The sequence below is a fragment of the Bufo gargarizans genome, chromosome 10, assembly GCF_014858855.1.
Source record: "Bufo gargarizans isolate SCDJY-AF-19 chromosome 10, ASM1485885v1, whole genome shotgun sequence".
In the NCBI taxonomy this organism is placed as follows: domain Eukaryota; kingdom Metazoa; phylum Chordata; class Amphibia; order Anura; family Bufonidae; genus Bufo; species Bufo gargarizans.
The window spans coordinates 19,398,893-19,414,834 of NC_058089.1; the positions used below are offsets into that span (position 1 = coordinate 19,398,893).

General features: G+C 44.5%; 1 protein-coding gene across 3 annotated transcripts in view; it reads left to right on the forward strand.

Annotated features, from left to right (window-relative positions):
• Positions 1 to 15,942, forward strand: part of LARGE2 (LARGE xylosyl- and glucuronyltransferase 2) — a 62,112-nt gene that overhangs the window by 21,205 nt on the left and 24,965 nt on the right. For 2 of the 3 annotated variants that reach the window (XM_044270656.1, XM_044270658.1), the window contains one exon: positions 7,445 to 7,528. The gene's annotated coding sequence lies outside the window, so the exon portion shown is untranslated. Of the gene's footprint in view, positions 1 to 7,297; positions 7,322 to 7,444; positions 7,529 to 15,942 lie in introns of those variants that run through there. The other variant, XM_044270657.1, reaches the window with a different exon arrangement.

Genomic DNA, 15,942 nt, shown 5'->3' on the forward strand with positions numbered 1-15,942 from the left:
ATAGCCTGTAATATTATTACGCTCCAGAAATACATCCAGGCCCCTCTTGAATTCCTGTATTGTACTCACCATCACCACCTCCTCAGGCAGAGAGCTCCATAGTCTCACTGCTCTTACCGTAAAGAATCCTCTTCTATGTTTGTGTACAAACCTTCTTTCCTCCAGACGCAGAGGATGTCCCCTCGTCACAGTCAGTCCTGGGGATAAATAGATGATGGGAGTGATCTCTGTACTGACCCCTGATATATTTATACATGGTTATTAGATCTCCCCTCAGTCATCATTTTTTCTAAATTGAATGAACTTAATTTTGATAATCTTTCTGGGTATTGTTCCTACAGCTCCTATGCAAACCTATATGTCTCCATGGTAATGGACAAGCTAACCGTCTGTGGTCTGATCCTGCGACCATGCTCTCTTCCATTTGCCCCGTTTCTTCCTGTCACAAGTCTGTATTAGCAGAGCACAAGGGACAGATAAAAGGAGCACGACTGCAGGATCAGACTGCGCAGGGTTTGTTTGTTGTCTGTTACCATGGAGACATATAGGTCTGTATAGCAGCTGTAAGTCAGTAATAGTGTTTATCACTTAAATGTCAGATCTCTAGGAGTCCCAGCGGTCAGCAGGGGCGGACTGGCCATAGACCCTACAGGCCCAAACCCTCATGGCTGCCAGCCATGTGCTACACTGTGGTACTTGGTTCTGATGGGACAGTATATTGTGCTGCGCTGTGGTATTTGGTTCTGCTGAGGCAGTATATTGTGCTGCACTGTGGTATCTGGTTCTGCTGGGGCAGTATATTGTGCTGCACTGTGGTATCTGGTTCTGCTGGGGCAGTATATTGTGCTGCACTGTATCTGGTTCTGCTGGGGCAGTATATTGTGCTGCACTGTGGTATCTGGTCCTGCTGGGGCAGTATATTGTGCTGCACTGTGGTGTCTGGTTCTGCTGGGGTGGTATATTGTGCTGCACTGTGGTATCTGGCTCTGCTGGGGCAGTATATTGTGCTGCACTGTGGTATCTGGTTCTGCTGGGGCAGTATATTGTGCTGCACTGTGGTATCTGGTTCTGCTGGGGCAGTATATTGTGCTGCACTGTGGTATCTGGTTCTGCTGGGGCAGTATATTGTGCTGCACTGTGGTATCTGGTTCTGCTGGGGCAGTATTATGTGCTGCACTGTGATATTGTTGGACCTGCCTTCTGTCAATTTGGACACACCTACAACATAGGGCCACTTTTAGTTTTTTTTCCCCAGGGCCACTTTAAGTTTCCACTCCGCCCCTGGTGGTCAGACCCTGAGCGATTCCAAAAATGGAGGGTCCCGGAGTTCCTTTCTCTGAATGAAGCCGTCCACCGCACCATCATCAGTCCCATAGAAGTGAACGGGAATGGATCCACAGGATTTACTTTATGCTGTTAAAAACAAAGCAGGGCGCACCATAGGGTAATACCGTTGGTAGACAGAAAAAAAAAAGGGTTCCAGTACAGGGCTCACCTTTTGTGGTTGTGCTATTTGTAGGCACAACTCTAGTAAAAGCTTGTCAATGACTGCGATGGAGTCACGGTTCACTGGTGGATCTGCAGCCGCGGAGGGATGACTTCTTGTCGGAGATCCCTGACGTCTCCAAGAAGTGGTAGGATACAGATAAAAATAGATAAAATATCCCAGGGCGCAAGAATCCAGTCCAGATAGTAATAGTAAATAGAAACGTGTTTATTGCAGAAGTACAACGCGTTTCGGGGAGTAGTTCCCCTTCATCAGGTACATAACACGAGTAGTTCCCCTTCATCAGGTACATAACATATGCAGTGTTATGTACCTGATGAAGGGGAACTACTCCCCGAAACGCGTTGTACTTCTGCAATAAACACGTTTCTATTTCCTATTACTATCTGGACTGGATTCTTGCGCCCTGGGATATTTTATCAATTTTTATCTGTATAGAAGTGAACGGAGCAGGTGACCGACGTGCACACTACGGACTCCGGGACCCTCCTTTCTCGGAATCTTAGGGGTTCTGACATTCCTGTGGATAGGTGATAAGTACTTTTTGTAGGATAACCTGAAAACTGTTTGAAAATAACCCTTTATATGACATCACTGTGAAGCACACCGCCGCTGCGGTCTGGTGACATCATGCATATGGACAGTAGGTCAGGGTTATGTACTGTATATATCAACGGGAGCCTTGGCCTCCAGAGTCCTAGAGTGGACGACCCCTTCAAATATAATGTGCTCAGTCCAGAAAGCCTCTGAAAAAGAACTTGACCTGAGTGCACGCGGCAGCTTCGAGGAAGGACAATGATGTCCAGTATGGGACTGGTAGAGGGGAAAGTGAAGAACAGCTGTCCGCGGGATGACTAACTCTCCAGCGTCTCGCTGTCCGGGGAGCGAGTTCAGTTGATGAATCAGTGTCCGCTCTGGTCACAGGGGTGGTTAGTGAACCTGGTGGGGGGGTGTTTACTTTGTTAATGGCCATGTGGTGAAACCAGGATTGTGTGTCCTGGGGCGATGGCATTTCAGGCCTCTCCCTTTTCAGTGTTGCCTTCAAAAGCTCATTACAAAATTGCTCATTCTCACCATGATCCCCCAAGCAGGAGTCCTGCATTTTACTAAATTTTCAGTCCATAAGTGCCCAGACGCACGTGGTGGATCTAACTTTATTAGGTGCTGCGAAATAAGTACGTTTGCTCACCGAATAGTGTAGCGCACGCCCGACCGCCAGAAAAATACGCAGCAACAAATAATAAAGAGATAATAATAGAATCCGGATCACGCTGCTGAAATCTGGACGTTTATTAAGTCCAATAAAATAACAGTTCAGTGCAGGATAAAAGGGCCAAAAACGGAAGCGCTTCGCTCATTTCCATGCATGTAATACAATGAAAGCAAGTGAATTTTAAAACCAAGGAGATCAATGGGAGCAAACTGGAAATAACATGGTTACAAGAAGAAACTATATAAAAGCAATTCAATAATATAAACGTTGTTATAAATACAGCAAGTCCATTCAAGCTTGTAGAATGAGTATTTAAAGGCTATGTACACCTTTGGAGGCAATTTTTCTTTGATTGCATTTTACTCATTTTTGGATAAAAATCACATTTTCAATTGGCCTTTATTAAAAATATTGAGCTGTTCTGTCACAAAGAGTTAACTGTTTTTCTAGCTGTGTGACTGGTACTTTTACTTTCACTTTGTGCAGGGTCATCTAATAAACCTCATCTCTAAACTACTAAGAGGTCATTAACACTTACTGAAGCCACAATCTTATCAGTAAGATAAGAACGGAGTTATTATGAGCCCTTATAATGTCATAGAGCAGAGATAAGGAACCGTCGGCTTCCCAGATGACGGAAAAGAGAGAAAATCCAGAGGCTGCTAGTAGAGCATCTCAGCTCTGTACAGAAATAGGGGCTCCATATTTTTAACAAAGACCAGTTAAAAAAATTATTTTTAGCTCAAAATGAGTACAATGTGCAATATATTTTTTTTTTAATTGCCCCCAAAGGTGTCCATAGCCTTTAAATTAAGTATCCAAAATGCTTCTCTAAAGAAGCTGTTGCCAATTCCCTCCACAGGAAGGTCTGTTTAACCTTTCAGTGTTACTGGTTCACTGGCTTTTATTGCATTATATGCTATGTTTAAGCACAGGCACGTGCAAAACGCGTCAATTTTATTGTTATATTTAATGGACTAAAAAAACTTCATGATTTTAGTAGCTTGATCCGGATTCTATTACTATTTCTTTATTATGGGTTGGTCTATTGATTTTTATTTCATAGTCTTTTATTACATAGTTACATAGTTAATACATTTGAAAAAAGACATATACGTCCATCAAGTTCAACCAAGGGAGTACGGTTTTATTTTGTGCATGTGTTTTCGTGTATGTGTAGTATTCTCTAGCATGATCTGTTCCCCCAAGAGGTCCCAAAGGGTTTCTGGAGGACATTCTCACCGATAGAGCTGATCGGCTACGACCCAGCAACCGAAACTCTACCTTGACAGGGGCCACAGGAAATGCTTGGGGCCCAAGGGATCAGGGGTTCCTCTGCTGAACAAAATACAACTAAAGAGGTAGACATACCGTATGTGCAGCCGGTTCAGCTGCATGAGGGGCCCTTTCCAGCTGTAGAGCAGTGCCAAAAGTGCACTGATAATGTAAGAGTGGGTCTTAGTGGTACGGTGGGGGTGTAGCTTAGCAGTGTGGCAGGGGCCCCCAGACATGCCAAATCCGCCCTGGAAAAGTGTAAACTTGGTGATTGCTGGGTTTGATAGAGGCATTGGCCTTTAAAGGAGGAGACCTCATAATGTGGGCGGACCGTGGTGCAAATGCCGCTTCTGAATAGGGCTGTTTTAGCGGCAAGCAAATGGATTTCTGTAAGTCGCACTCAGATGAATGAACTGATTTTCAGTCGAAGAAATTTCATCAAAATCTGCCTTCTGCAAAGGCACTCTTAAAGGAGTGGTCCACTTTCAAGAGGAAATCGGACGACTCGGGGGGATTGACCTATAATAAAGGATAGATAATGACTAGCCTGACAGATCCCTCACCGCCACTCTGGTTCTCCTGGCCAGGCTCTGTTTTCAAAGCTGCGGCAGTGATGTCACGTCGTCAACATGTGATCACATGCAGCCAACCACTGGCCTCTTCAGTGCACCACTGAGTCCAGGGATTGGCTGCAGTGGTCACGTGTTATTAATGTGATATCATCTCTGCAGCTGGGAGAACCGGAGCGGCAGGTGCTGGTTCTGTCTGGTAAGTAATCCTCTGTTCTTTATTACAAGGTGATCTCCTGAGTTAACCCTTTAACATATGTGTTGGGTGCCTTCCTGATGCAAGCAGCAAAAATAAGCACTTTCTCTTTATGGTTTAATTATAGAAATGTCTTCATTACATAAAAATAGAAAGTGACTCAAGCATTTTAGTTGTCGCCTTTGGCAAAGTGACTAAATGGATGGATAAGTGTGATTCACCTTGTGTGAGATGGACAGCGGCGCCCTAAGCTAGATATATATATATATATATAATGGTGGATCGGTATGGGGGAGGGTGGATCCGTCATCAGTATATTACAGCGTGCCTTTCCGTTATGTCTCTGGACGCTCGTCCTCCCTTGTTTTCTATGTAGGACAGGATTCTTGTGGCTTCTGCACTGTTGGGAATTTGTAATGTTGAATAATTAGGATAAATTCCAGTTAAAATGCATTTATTCAGAAATATGGCAGGAATGTTATGTATGAATTCAGGAAGGCTTCAAATTCAGATGAGTGCGGAAACGAAGAATCACACGTGGACGCAAAACACAAGGCTTTGACCCTGATTAATCAAGACTGACGCCTGCGCTGCCGGAGGAGGCAAGTCCTTTATGACAAAGTGCAGGCCTCCTCTGGCAGTCCGTGCGCCAAACTGAAATCTGCGGCAGCTTGGAGTCGGTTCGGTTTCTGTTTTAGCATGCCTGTTTATTTTCACAGCTTTTTGATGGAATCTGCAACGAGGGCCCCATAGCCTTAGGCCGCATTCACACAGTCCGTATTTGTAAACCAAAATCAGGAACATTTCCAGAACATGAGGCACAGCTCTTTCCATTATACTTTTTCTCTGCCGCTGCACCTCCTGGTTTTGGCTTACAAAGGCCTCATGCACATGACCGTTGTGTGCATCCGTGTCCGTTGTTCCGTGATTTTCTGCGGACCCATTGACTTTCAATGGGTCCGTTGAAAACTTGGAAAATGCACCGTTTGTCATCCGCGTCCGTGATCCATGTTTTCTGTCCTATTTTTTTGACGTACAACGGTTCGCGGACCCATTCAAGTCAATGGGTCTGTGAAAAAACACGGAGGCACACAAGATTGTGATCCGTGTCCGTTTTTTTTCCTATCATTTTCAAGGCAAACTTGACTTAGATTTTTTTTTTTCACTTTTCTGGTCTGGTGATCCTCCAAAAATCAAGGAAGACACACGGAAGAAAAAACGGACACGGTTTACGGAACCCCGTTTTGCGGACCGTGAAAAAATACTGTCGTGTGCATGAGGCCAAATACTGATGAAAAACACTGACCTAATACTGACCGTGTGCACATGGCCCTACTCTGCTTTACTTTTGACACCCAAACCTGCAGAGTAACCTGCACATTCCTGCTCGCCACGCCTGTCTCCCTCTTTCTAGCATCACCCCTTGGGGCACCTCTCAGGTACCAAGTGTTCTTGCTGCTTCTTGCCAAAGCGCAGTCCTCCAGGACGTGTAAAGAGAAATATGTGATGGGTATCCTGTCCTCACATGTACATAATACATTCCTCCATCTGCGCGAGCACTGACTGCTGCTGCTTTCTCCTATATCGCACTCTCTTTCTATTGCTCTCTCTTTCTATCGCTCGCACACACTCTCTCTCTATATAGCCTGAATCCCATTATAGTTAAGGGTCTGGTGGGCAGCCGACACTATACGCAATGACGGATCCGGAGAACTTCGTCAGGCGGTTCTCTGCCGGAACAGCCTGCTGGAGAGCGCAGCGGCAGATGTTAAATTAGCCTAAAATGGGTTGTACTGGTTACATTTTATCTGTCTGATCAACAGTAATTGTCTCTGACATCTCCCCTTGGTACTCCAGACGTTATGTGGGAAACTGGGGGTGACAATTGTGTCATCCGTATTTTTTGCGGACCGCTAACTACATACGATCGTGTGCATGAGCCTGTAGAAAAACATGTTTTCTACCAGAATGAGCATCGGTCCTTAGGTTGTGTCGGCTCTATTGAAGTGAATGGGGCTGAGCTGTAAGAGCGCACGCAACCTGCAGACAAGTGTGGGGTTGTTTTTGCAAGAAAACAGTCATATTCGTATAATCCTGGACAACCCGTTTAACTAAATAGGTTTTATACCCCTTCCAAAAGCTGGGCTATTACATTTCATAAAACCCCAAATTGACCACTAGGTGGCGCTGTCTTTTTGCTGTACCTGTTCTAAAAACAAACCAAAACAATAAAAATTATAATAACAGGTAATAACGTAAAATTAAATTCTGATATAAAATTAACACTAAATAGTCAAAATTTTGATACTTTTTTAAATTTGTAAAAGTAAAAACTTCTTTTCCCCCTTTGAGACGACGTGTAAATGCCTCTTCTCTGTCCAGGTCTATTTTCTTTTCTCTGCTGCTCCATTTAGACTGCGGTTCTGGTTTAGGTGTCCACACGTAGTCATTATATCGTTTCCCGAAGCCTCGGTTATTTCTGGTTCCCCTATCGTCTGGCCGGGCTGTAGACTCTGAGTATCTCCCGCTCCTTAGGACTCTGCAGGGAGGTGATTACTGGGGTAGGTCGGGATGAGGGGGAAGGGGTTTGGGCAGGTATGGGAGGGGCTGTAAGTTCTCATTTTTTTACTGCTCCTTTTTTCTGTGAAGCAGGAGACTCAATCTGTCCCTCCCTCTCTCTGCAGCCAGGAGACATCTGGAAGAGTAGAAGTTGCCTGCCTGAAGGAATCTGTGGAATTGTGACATATTCCTCGGCGGCTCCTTAGAAGGTGAGTGCTCTGCAGTACAAGAACCAGTTTTGCTGTCTTACAACTTTCTCAGCCTTATAATAGACTTTTTACCTCCAGTTCCTCAACACGTTCCAAATCTCTGCTTGCTATCAGTGAATGGGGGGCATCCCTGCTTAGGTCCAGCGGCTGAAAACCTGTGCTGACCCAATACTTCTCAGAGCTGACAATCCGTTACAGTCGTATCCAGTCTGGACGATCCTCCGTGAGCTAAATACATCAGCAGCACAAATCTCTCTCATCTGCGTTACAATGTATCAGTGCAGCTGTTAGCCGCCTGGACTGGATATATTGTAGCAAAACTTCAGCGGTGAGAACATATAAGGCCGTGTTGGGTTTGTGTTTCACTGACTGCTTGCAGAGATTTAAAAAAAGGTTAGCATTTAGAAAGTTGCATACTCGACATGTCTTCCTCGGAAAGCTGGGTGATAATCCCTTAAAGCCATCATTACCGCCTCCACAGGGGTAGGGTAAATCAGTGGGATTTGGGGGTGCATCATGGGGCAGATTTGCTCTGTAGAAGCGGCATTGGTATCCATATTGGCTGTTACCCTGATTACCCCCTAATACATATAACCACGATACCAGAATTTGTGAGTATTTCTAGGGGACAACCAATATAGGAGAAATTCCAGCTCCCATGGTGGCTGACACCCAGCTTTCCCAGGCTCCTGAATGACAAGTCTGCCTAATCATGTGATAACATTGGCGCACTCAGAACCGGGGTCTTTTCAGCAGACCGTGCTTGGCTTTTATAGTGATTCTGAACCCTGGTACATACAGGTGAAACTCGAAAAATTTGAATATCGTGCAAAAGTTCATTTATTTCAGTAATCCAACTTATAATTAGAATATTGTGAAAAGGTTCAATATTCTCGGCTCAAAGTGTCGCCCTCTAGTCAGCTAATTACTCCATACCCCCTGAGCAAAGGGGACCTGAGATTGTGACTTTGGGGGTTTCATAAACTATAATCCATAATCATCCAAAATATAACAAATAAAGGCTTGAAATCTCTCGCTTTGCCTGTAATGAATCTCATATGTTAGTTTCACCTTTTAAGTTGCATTACTGAAATAAATGAACTTTGCACGATATTCAAATTTTTCGCGTTTCACCTGTATGTAATGAGTACACATTGCACATATGTATATACAGCGTGCACGTACATCCGCCGTTTCCTCCTCAGTGTGTTTAGCGGCCGGTGCCAGGAAAATGAAACAAAGCCCGATTCTTGATCTCTGATCCTGCCGACAGACAATTGCACTGTGTGTAGGTTATTACGTGTGGGTGCGTAGCGTATACATAATGCATGAATACACAGTATAATGGCGGCTGTATGCAGGAGGGCTGACGTCTCACTGTGACCCGCCGCTCACTGACCTTGAATCTTGGACTTGATTAAGTTTGTATGAAGACGTCTTAAAAATGTAGACATAACGTGTCGGCGAGCGTGGGCTTTATGAGCTTATGTTTAGTTATTTCTTGTCGGTGACTATTTAGTCTTTTCTGCCTGTCCCGTATGCTAGCTAAAGGGGTTGTCCCATTGGGGCACATGGGTGTTATAAATAGGGGTCCCTTGCTTAGGACCCCTCTAAATGAAACAGATTCTTGCTTTGGTGGACTCTGGCTATCCCTATATCAGGGATGGCCAACCTGCGGCTCTCCAGCTGTTGTAAAACTACAATTCCCACCATGCCCCGCTGTAGGCTGATAGCTGTGGGCAGTCTTTGTATGCTGGGAGTTGTAGTTTTGCAACAGCTGGAGATCCGCAGGTTGGCCATCCCTGCCCTATATTATATGGGCGGACATTTATTTGTTACACAAGCTGTGGTCCGAAGAAAGCCGGACCCGTAGGGACTTGCTGATCATGGCGGCTCTCATATTAAAACAGTTGTCTACGATCGGAGAAGCTTTTTAAATGAAGGTCCTTAAAGGGATACGCTACAATAAAAATCGGAGATGAGATTGAACTCCCGATTGTGGAGACATAATTTGACTTTATTTTTAAGTTGTGCAATGGGTTTTATTTAGCGCATGCGTACAAGGGAAGAAACAACATTAACGTAAAAAACAACAACTACTAAATAGGTTTGAGCAATCCCTTTTTCCTATAGAGGGTCTGCCCCAATTGTGACATCCCTTCTATTAGCCAGTGCAGAGAGATGCAGCATTATGCCGTGGTGGGCCATTAATCTGCCCTTGAAGAAAAGTGTTCATTAGTAAACTTCCATTAAAATCAATGGAGCCAGTAAACTCTAGTGTGAACAGGGTCTTAACATCTGTGAGTCTTTTGTAAGGCCTCTCAGCAGTGTCATGGAGGAGAAGCAAAGGGGGAAGCATTAAACACCTCCATTGAATTTAAAGGGAGAGAACTCTCTTCCCCTCTATCCTTCGACCTATGCATTAGGCCTCATGTACACGACCGTACTTTCCGTGTGCCATCCATATGTCATGTGTGCTCTCCGCATCTGTATGTCCATTATCCATGGAAATGATAGAATATGTCCTGTTCTTATGTCCTGTCCATATTGCGGATGAGAATAGGACATGCGGCGCAGTCCGTGTGCTTTCATCATCCGTGTTACGACAGAAAGAACATGTCCTATACTTGGCTGCAAAATGCAGACCACAGACCCATTGAAGTCAATGGGTCCTCCAAAAAAAATAAACAGATGCAATAAGGACTTCATACAGATGTCGCCTGTATTTTGCGGACCACAAAATGCATACGGTCGTGTGTGTGAGAGGCCAAGGAGGGAGTAGGGAGAAACAGCTGTGTATGGTTACTTTTAGTCTTTGGAAGACCTGCCTGATGAAAATAGCTCGTGGACAGACCCTTTAAATAATTTTTCTATTCTTATTTTTAAAAATATACAGTTGCATCATGGGAAAATGATATCTTTGCATCTGCCATATTATCAGAAGAACATACAGGAATGGGCGGCAGGTCATGTGGCGAGCAGAAATTAAGGGAGATTTACAAATTCTCTTGTCAGACGCCTCCAGAGAAAATGGCCAGACTTACTCGGCATGTTAGACCCATTTGGGCTCATGCACACGACCGCGACCTCTTTTGCGGTCCACAAAACACGGATACCGGCCGTGTGTGTTTTCACATTTTACGGAACATCCAGCCCATAATAGAACAGTCCTATCTTTGTCCGTAATGAGGACAAGAATAGGACATGTTCTATGTTTTTGCGGATGCAACGGAACGGACGTGCGGATGCGGACAGCACACCGTGTTGAAGTGAATGGGTCCGCATCTGACCCACATAAAATGAGGATCGGATACGGACCCAAACCGCCGTCGTGTGCATGAGCCCTTTCTTTGCGCCGTCTGGCGGCTGGCACTACGTGCACGAGGTTTTTACGTGGATTGCACTGAACGATTTTTCTAGACCAGCAGTTGCGGAAAGTTTGAAGTACATAGTCTTAGCGCTTTTTGAGGCCTAATTGTAGTGTATTCTGCTTAGTAAAGCTCCCCTCACTTGCCCTCTCTCCGGGTTTTTGCTTTCAGCCAGGAAACTTGTGACCTTGAACTTAAAGTTAATAACTTCTTAATTACGTCGGACGCGTTGGTTTCTCCACCTCTCACTTGCAGAAGCCTGGCCACAACTTCCCCTCCCCTTACATTCATCTCCTCCGCACCCCCCTCCTCCCATTACACACATGAAGGGGATCTGGAGGCACAGGTAAGTACAAAGCCGCCGGATCCTGTTACCCGGTTCCTGGAGCAGATTACAAACGCAGATAAAATCCCTAGTAATTGAGAGCGGCCCGGGATTTGTGCTTTGGTGCCTTCTGAAGGGCTTTCTTTGTGTTCCCCTCCTTTGTGTAACATGCACCCCTCTATTAAAGGGTTTTTTCCTCCACAGTGTTGTGTGAAATGAAGGTGAGTTATGGAGACTGCTAAGACTACCCCCTTAATGATCTATATCCTGCAAAAAAAAAATCGGGGTGACTGCATCTATAACCCCCAATGCTCCCCTCAAGTGATAGTAGGGGAAGCTGAGATATAAGATGCTGTTTGATGGGGTCCACGCTCTATGAAGATGTGGCTGGCCTTGTCCTTCCAGTCGTATGTAGGGGACACAGTGGTCACCGGTAATTTGGTCTTACACTCCTAGAGGTTCCCGTTCTCTGAACCCCTGATTTGCCGGTGGTACAGGCAAGGAATCGGAGGCTTCCTTTTGCTAACCCAATAGATAATGCCGCCCTAATCGTCCAGACGGTCGACCTGCTAATTGGACTGAATAGAAATACTGGACCTTGGATAGTAACAAGAGGGTGCTGTGTAAAGGAAATGTGCCCGCTTAAAGGGGTTGTCCATAACATTTAATAGTCAAGTGAGAGAGCCATACTACATGCTGATAGAAAATATACTACTGTACTGTCAGCCATATCTGGTTTTGGTTACATGAGATTTCATTTTTCTCTGCAGATTTGTGTTAAAAACCATGCCAGACTATGAGAAGATCTGGAATATCACGTGACTGGTAGTAGTGACCACCCACAATGAGAATTTTCATATAATGGGAAGGATTAATCAGAACCAGTGATTGGGAGCAATTGCCCATCGCAGACAATCAGATTCCACCTTTCATTAGTCAGAGGCCACTTGGAAAATCAAAACAGCAACCTGATTGGCGCCACTTTTACTTTGCACTGGTTTAATAAATCACTTCAGTCATATAAATATACCCCAGAGCCGCTATAATAGTATACAATCATATAATAGATCTACTGAAGGGGTGGCAGTACATCTGTGTATTTCCGTCTTCTGCTTCTGTCGATCCCTCGAAGAGCAGTCTTTTTACCCTCACCCTCTGCTGTATAAAATCTCGCCCTCCCCAAGTCATTCCGAAGGGATTATAACGATCTCATTAACCAGAGCATTCTGGATTATAGGTTAAAAAACAAAATCCCATGATGAGGGCAGTGGTATAATAAATGTAAGGGAGCGGAGACGTGTGCCAGGTGGTTGAAGCGTTTCAGGAATTTGTAAAGTTCACAGAATTTTTTGTATGTATTTGAGTGGGGGTTTTGAGGCCTGCAAGATGTCCCATAACTACGTCAGCTTCTTCTGTCCGTCCTGATGCGCAGACAGGCTTTTAACAATGTCTATGACTTTACCGTCTGTGGTGCTATTGCCTTATTGTTGTAGGGCATGCCAGTTGGTGGTGTGGCACTGTAATACAATGCGTGGGTCTGGAAAGATTGGTATGGGTGGAAAGTATTTGTCTTGGGCTCCATGTGCATGGCAGAGCCATTCATGGGGTGGCACGCAATCTCTATGCTAAACAATAGTACTGCCATATGGTGCCCATTGTATTACAGAGGTATTTTCTCCAAGAGCAGTGGTTTAAGGGGAGACTATGGACCTATAGGCTTCAACTCGGTAGTACAGTATGGACCTGTAGGCTTCAACTTAGTGGTACAGTATGTACCTGTAGGCCTCAACTCGGTGGTACAGTATGGACCTGTAGGCTTCAACTCGGTGGTACAGTATGGACCTGTAGGCCTCAACTCGGTGGTACAGTATGGACCTGTAGGCCTCAACTCGGTGGTACAGTATGGACCTGTAGGCCTCAACTCGGTGGTACAGTATGGACCTGTAGGCCTCATCTCTGTGGTACAGTATGGACCTGTAGGCTTCAACTCGGTGGTACAGTATGTACCTGTAAGCCTCAACTCAGTGGTACAGTATGGACCTGTAGGCTTCAACTCAGTGGTGGAAAAAATATATAAACGTTATCTGGTATGAAAATATTGGACTGCAGCAGCGGTACCCTTAAGGGAGTAGGTTCAGTCTCCTGAATGGCAAAATAAAACAGAGGGTGCGGGAACCGAGCTCTAAATCAACAGTTTATGTCAGTTATTTGAATTGAATCCTATAAAGACGGGAAACTGAAATCTTTATCCACCTATCATTATAAAGTTGTAAACATGCACATAGAATTGTCCAATTCTATGTGCATGTTTACAACTTTATAATTGTGAGTACAATAAACCCCTTACCTTTAAGGATATCGAGGGTATTGCACCATCTTTTCTGTTCCTTCTTGAAGGTATTCGGATTCGTTATTTGGAATCAGTGGTTGGTGACTCATGACGAGATCTGCGGACCAGCAGGAGGTGGATTACATACAACTTTTTCGTATGAACAATATGTCTCTGCGATTATTGCCTCTGATAGCTGGATAAAGATTTCAGTTTCCCGTCTTTATAGGATTCAATTCAAATAACTGACATAAACTGTTGATTTAGAGCGCGGTTCCTGCACCCTCTGTTTTATTCAACTCAGTAGTACAGTATCGACCTGTAGGCTTCAACTCAGTGGTACAGTATGTACCTGTAGGCTTCAGCTCGATGGTACAGTATGGACCTGTAGGCTTCAACTTGGTGGTACAGTATGGACCTGTAGGCTTCAGCTCGATGGTACAGTATGTACCTGTAGGCTTCAACTCGGTGGTACAGTATGGACCTGTAGGCTTCAGCTCGATGGTACAGTATGGACCTGTAGGCTTCAACTTAGTTGTACAGTATGGACCTGTAGGCTTCAACTCTGTGTTATAGTATGGACCTGTAGGCTTTAACTCGGAGGTACACTTTGGAGCCATAGACTTCATTACTGGAGAATTATGGCTATATTTTATAGTAGCGTCTCTGTCAGTCTCATCCCAGGTAATTTATCATTTTATAGATTATTTGAGGACATCCCCAACGGTTTGGTAGAATTGCCTGTGATTCATTGGCCCTTATTTTATTTTTTTATCCAGTATCAATGGGACACAGTTATTATCTGCTGTCTAATTGGGCTGGCAGTCTAATGGCTTCATGTTTGAGAATACTGAACTTTTCCTGTATTCTCTTGTTTAACGCCGCGTAATCCACAGCAGTCGTTCATCCTTCTTTCTGGATAGAAATGACATACATGCTTGTTAATTTGGGTTTAGGCCATTTTAATTGCCGGCGGTTGACAGATATTTTATGACTTGGGTCACTTTAAGGTGGCTAAAGCTACATTTTTGTCTGCAGGTTCCATCAATCATGGTGGACCTCATGTCCACCGGGACAGATCAGCCGCCACCTGAAGTCTTCCGCGGGGATCAGACAGATCTCAATTGGATTCTGTTGTTTTCTATTTTCTGTTTCCATTTTTCTTTTTCTATATTTTCTGTTTTCTCATATAGCTGCCATTTATCCCATTTCATTTACGTCTACTGAGCCAAATGAAGTAGGAATCTTGAATCTAGATGGAATCGGAATTTGGCTCTTTATGGTTGAGGCATAACATTTTGTTGCACCGCTTGGATTCAGTAATTTCTCAGAGGTATAAGGCCCCTTGCAGACGAGCGTGTCCGGATAAGATCCGGATGCGTTGCGGCAAACCCGCGCGAGTAGGTACCCAATTGCAGTCAGTTTCGACTGCGATTGCGTTCCGTTGTTCAGTTTTTATCACGCGGGTGCAATGTGTTTTGCACACGCGTGATAAAAAACTGATTGTGGTACCCAGAGCCGAACTTCTTCACAGAATTGAACATGGTTATAAGGGAAAATAATAGCATTCTGAATACAGAATGCTAAGTAAAATAGGGCTGGAGGGGTTAATATTATTTTTTTTTAACTCCCCTTAATCCACTTGTTCGCGCAGCCGGCATCTCTTCTGTCTTCTTCTTTGAGGAATAGGACCTTTGATGATGTCACTGCGCTCATTACATGGTCCATCAGATGATCTTTTACCACGGTGATGGATCATGTGACGAGCGCAGTGACGTCATCAAAGGTCCTTTTCCTGTGCACAGCAAAGAAGAAGACAGAAGAGAAGCCGGGCTGCGCGATCAAGTGGATTAAGGCGTAGTGTTCCTTTAAATCTAATAGATGCCATCATTTTGATTTACCGGAGGCTTGGGATGAGGTTTCTTGGAATTGGGAAACCTGAGACCTCAACTCCCTTTTCCTGGCTGAACATGTTCAGGAGATTAGACATTATTTAATGACTGACATGTTATTACATGGCCGGATATCATGTAAGAGAGGCCTGTGTGCTGGGGTTTTGTCAGAGATGAATGGGATAAAGCAGTAGCCATCAAAGAGAAATTAAAGGGGTTGTCCAAGGTTTGGATATTGACCCACATATACTTGCCATGAAATCTATCCTCCCTATCGGGCCGCATCACATCACGTGAACATGTCGTCCAATCGCAACAGGCCGCTGAGGCGTTACCTCCTGCCGCAGTGATGGGACGTTGACTCCTTATGGATGCACTGTATAAATAGGCCGGCGTAACGAGAATTTTAACTTCCGGTATATTAGATATTTTTTTTTTTACATCTTATAGGTTTGTACTACATAGGGAAAGTGTCTGTAGATTACCAAAAGGAAAGGGCA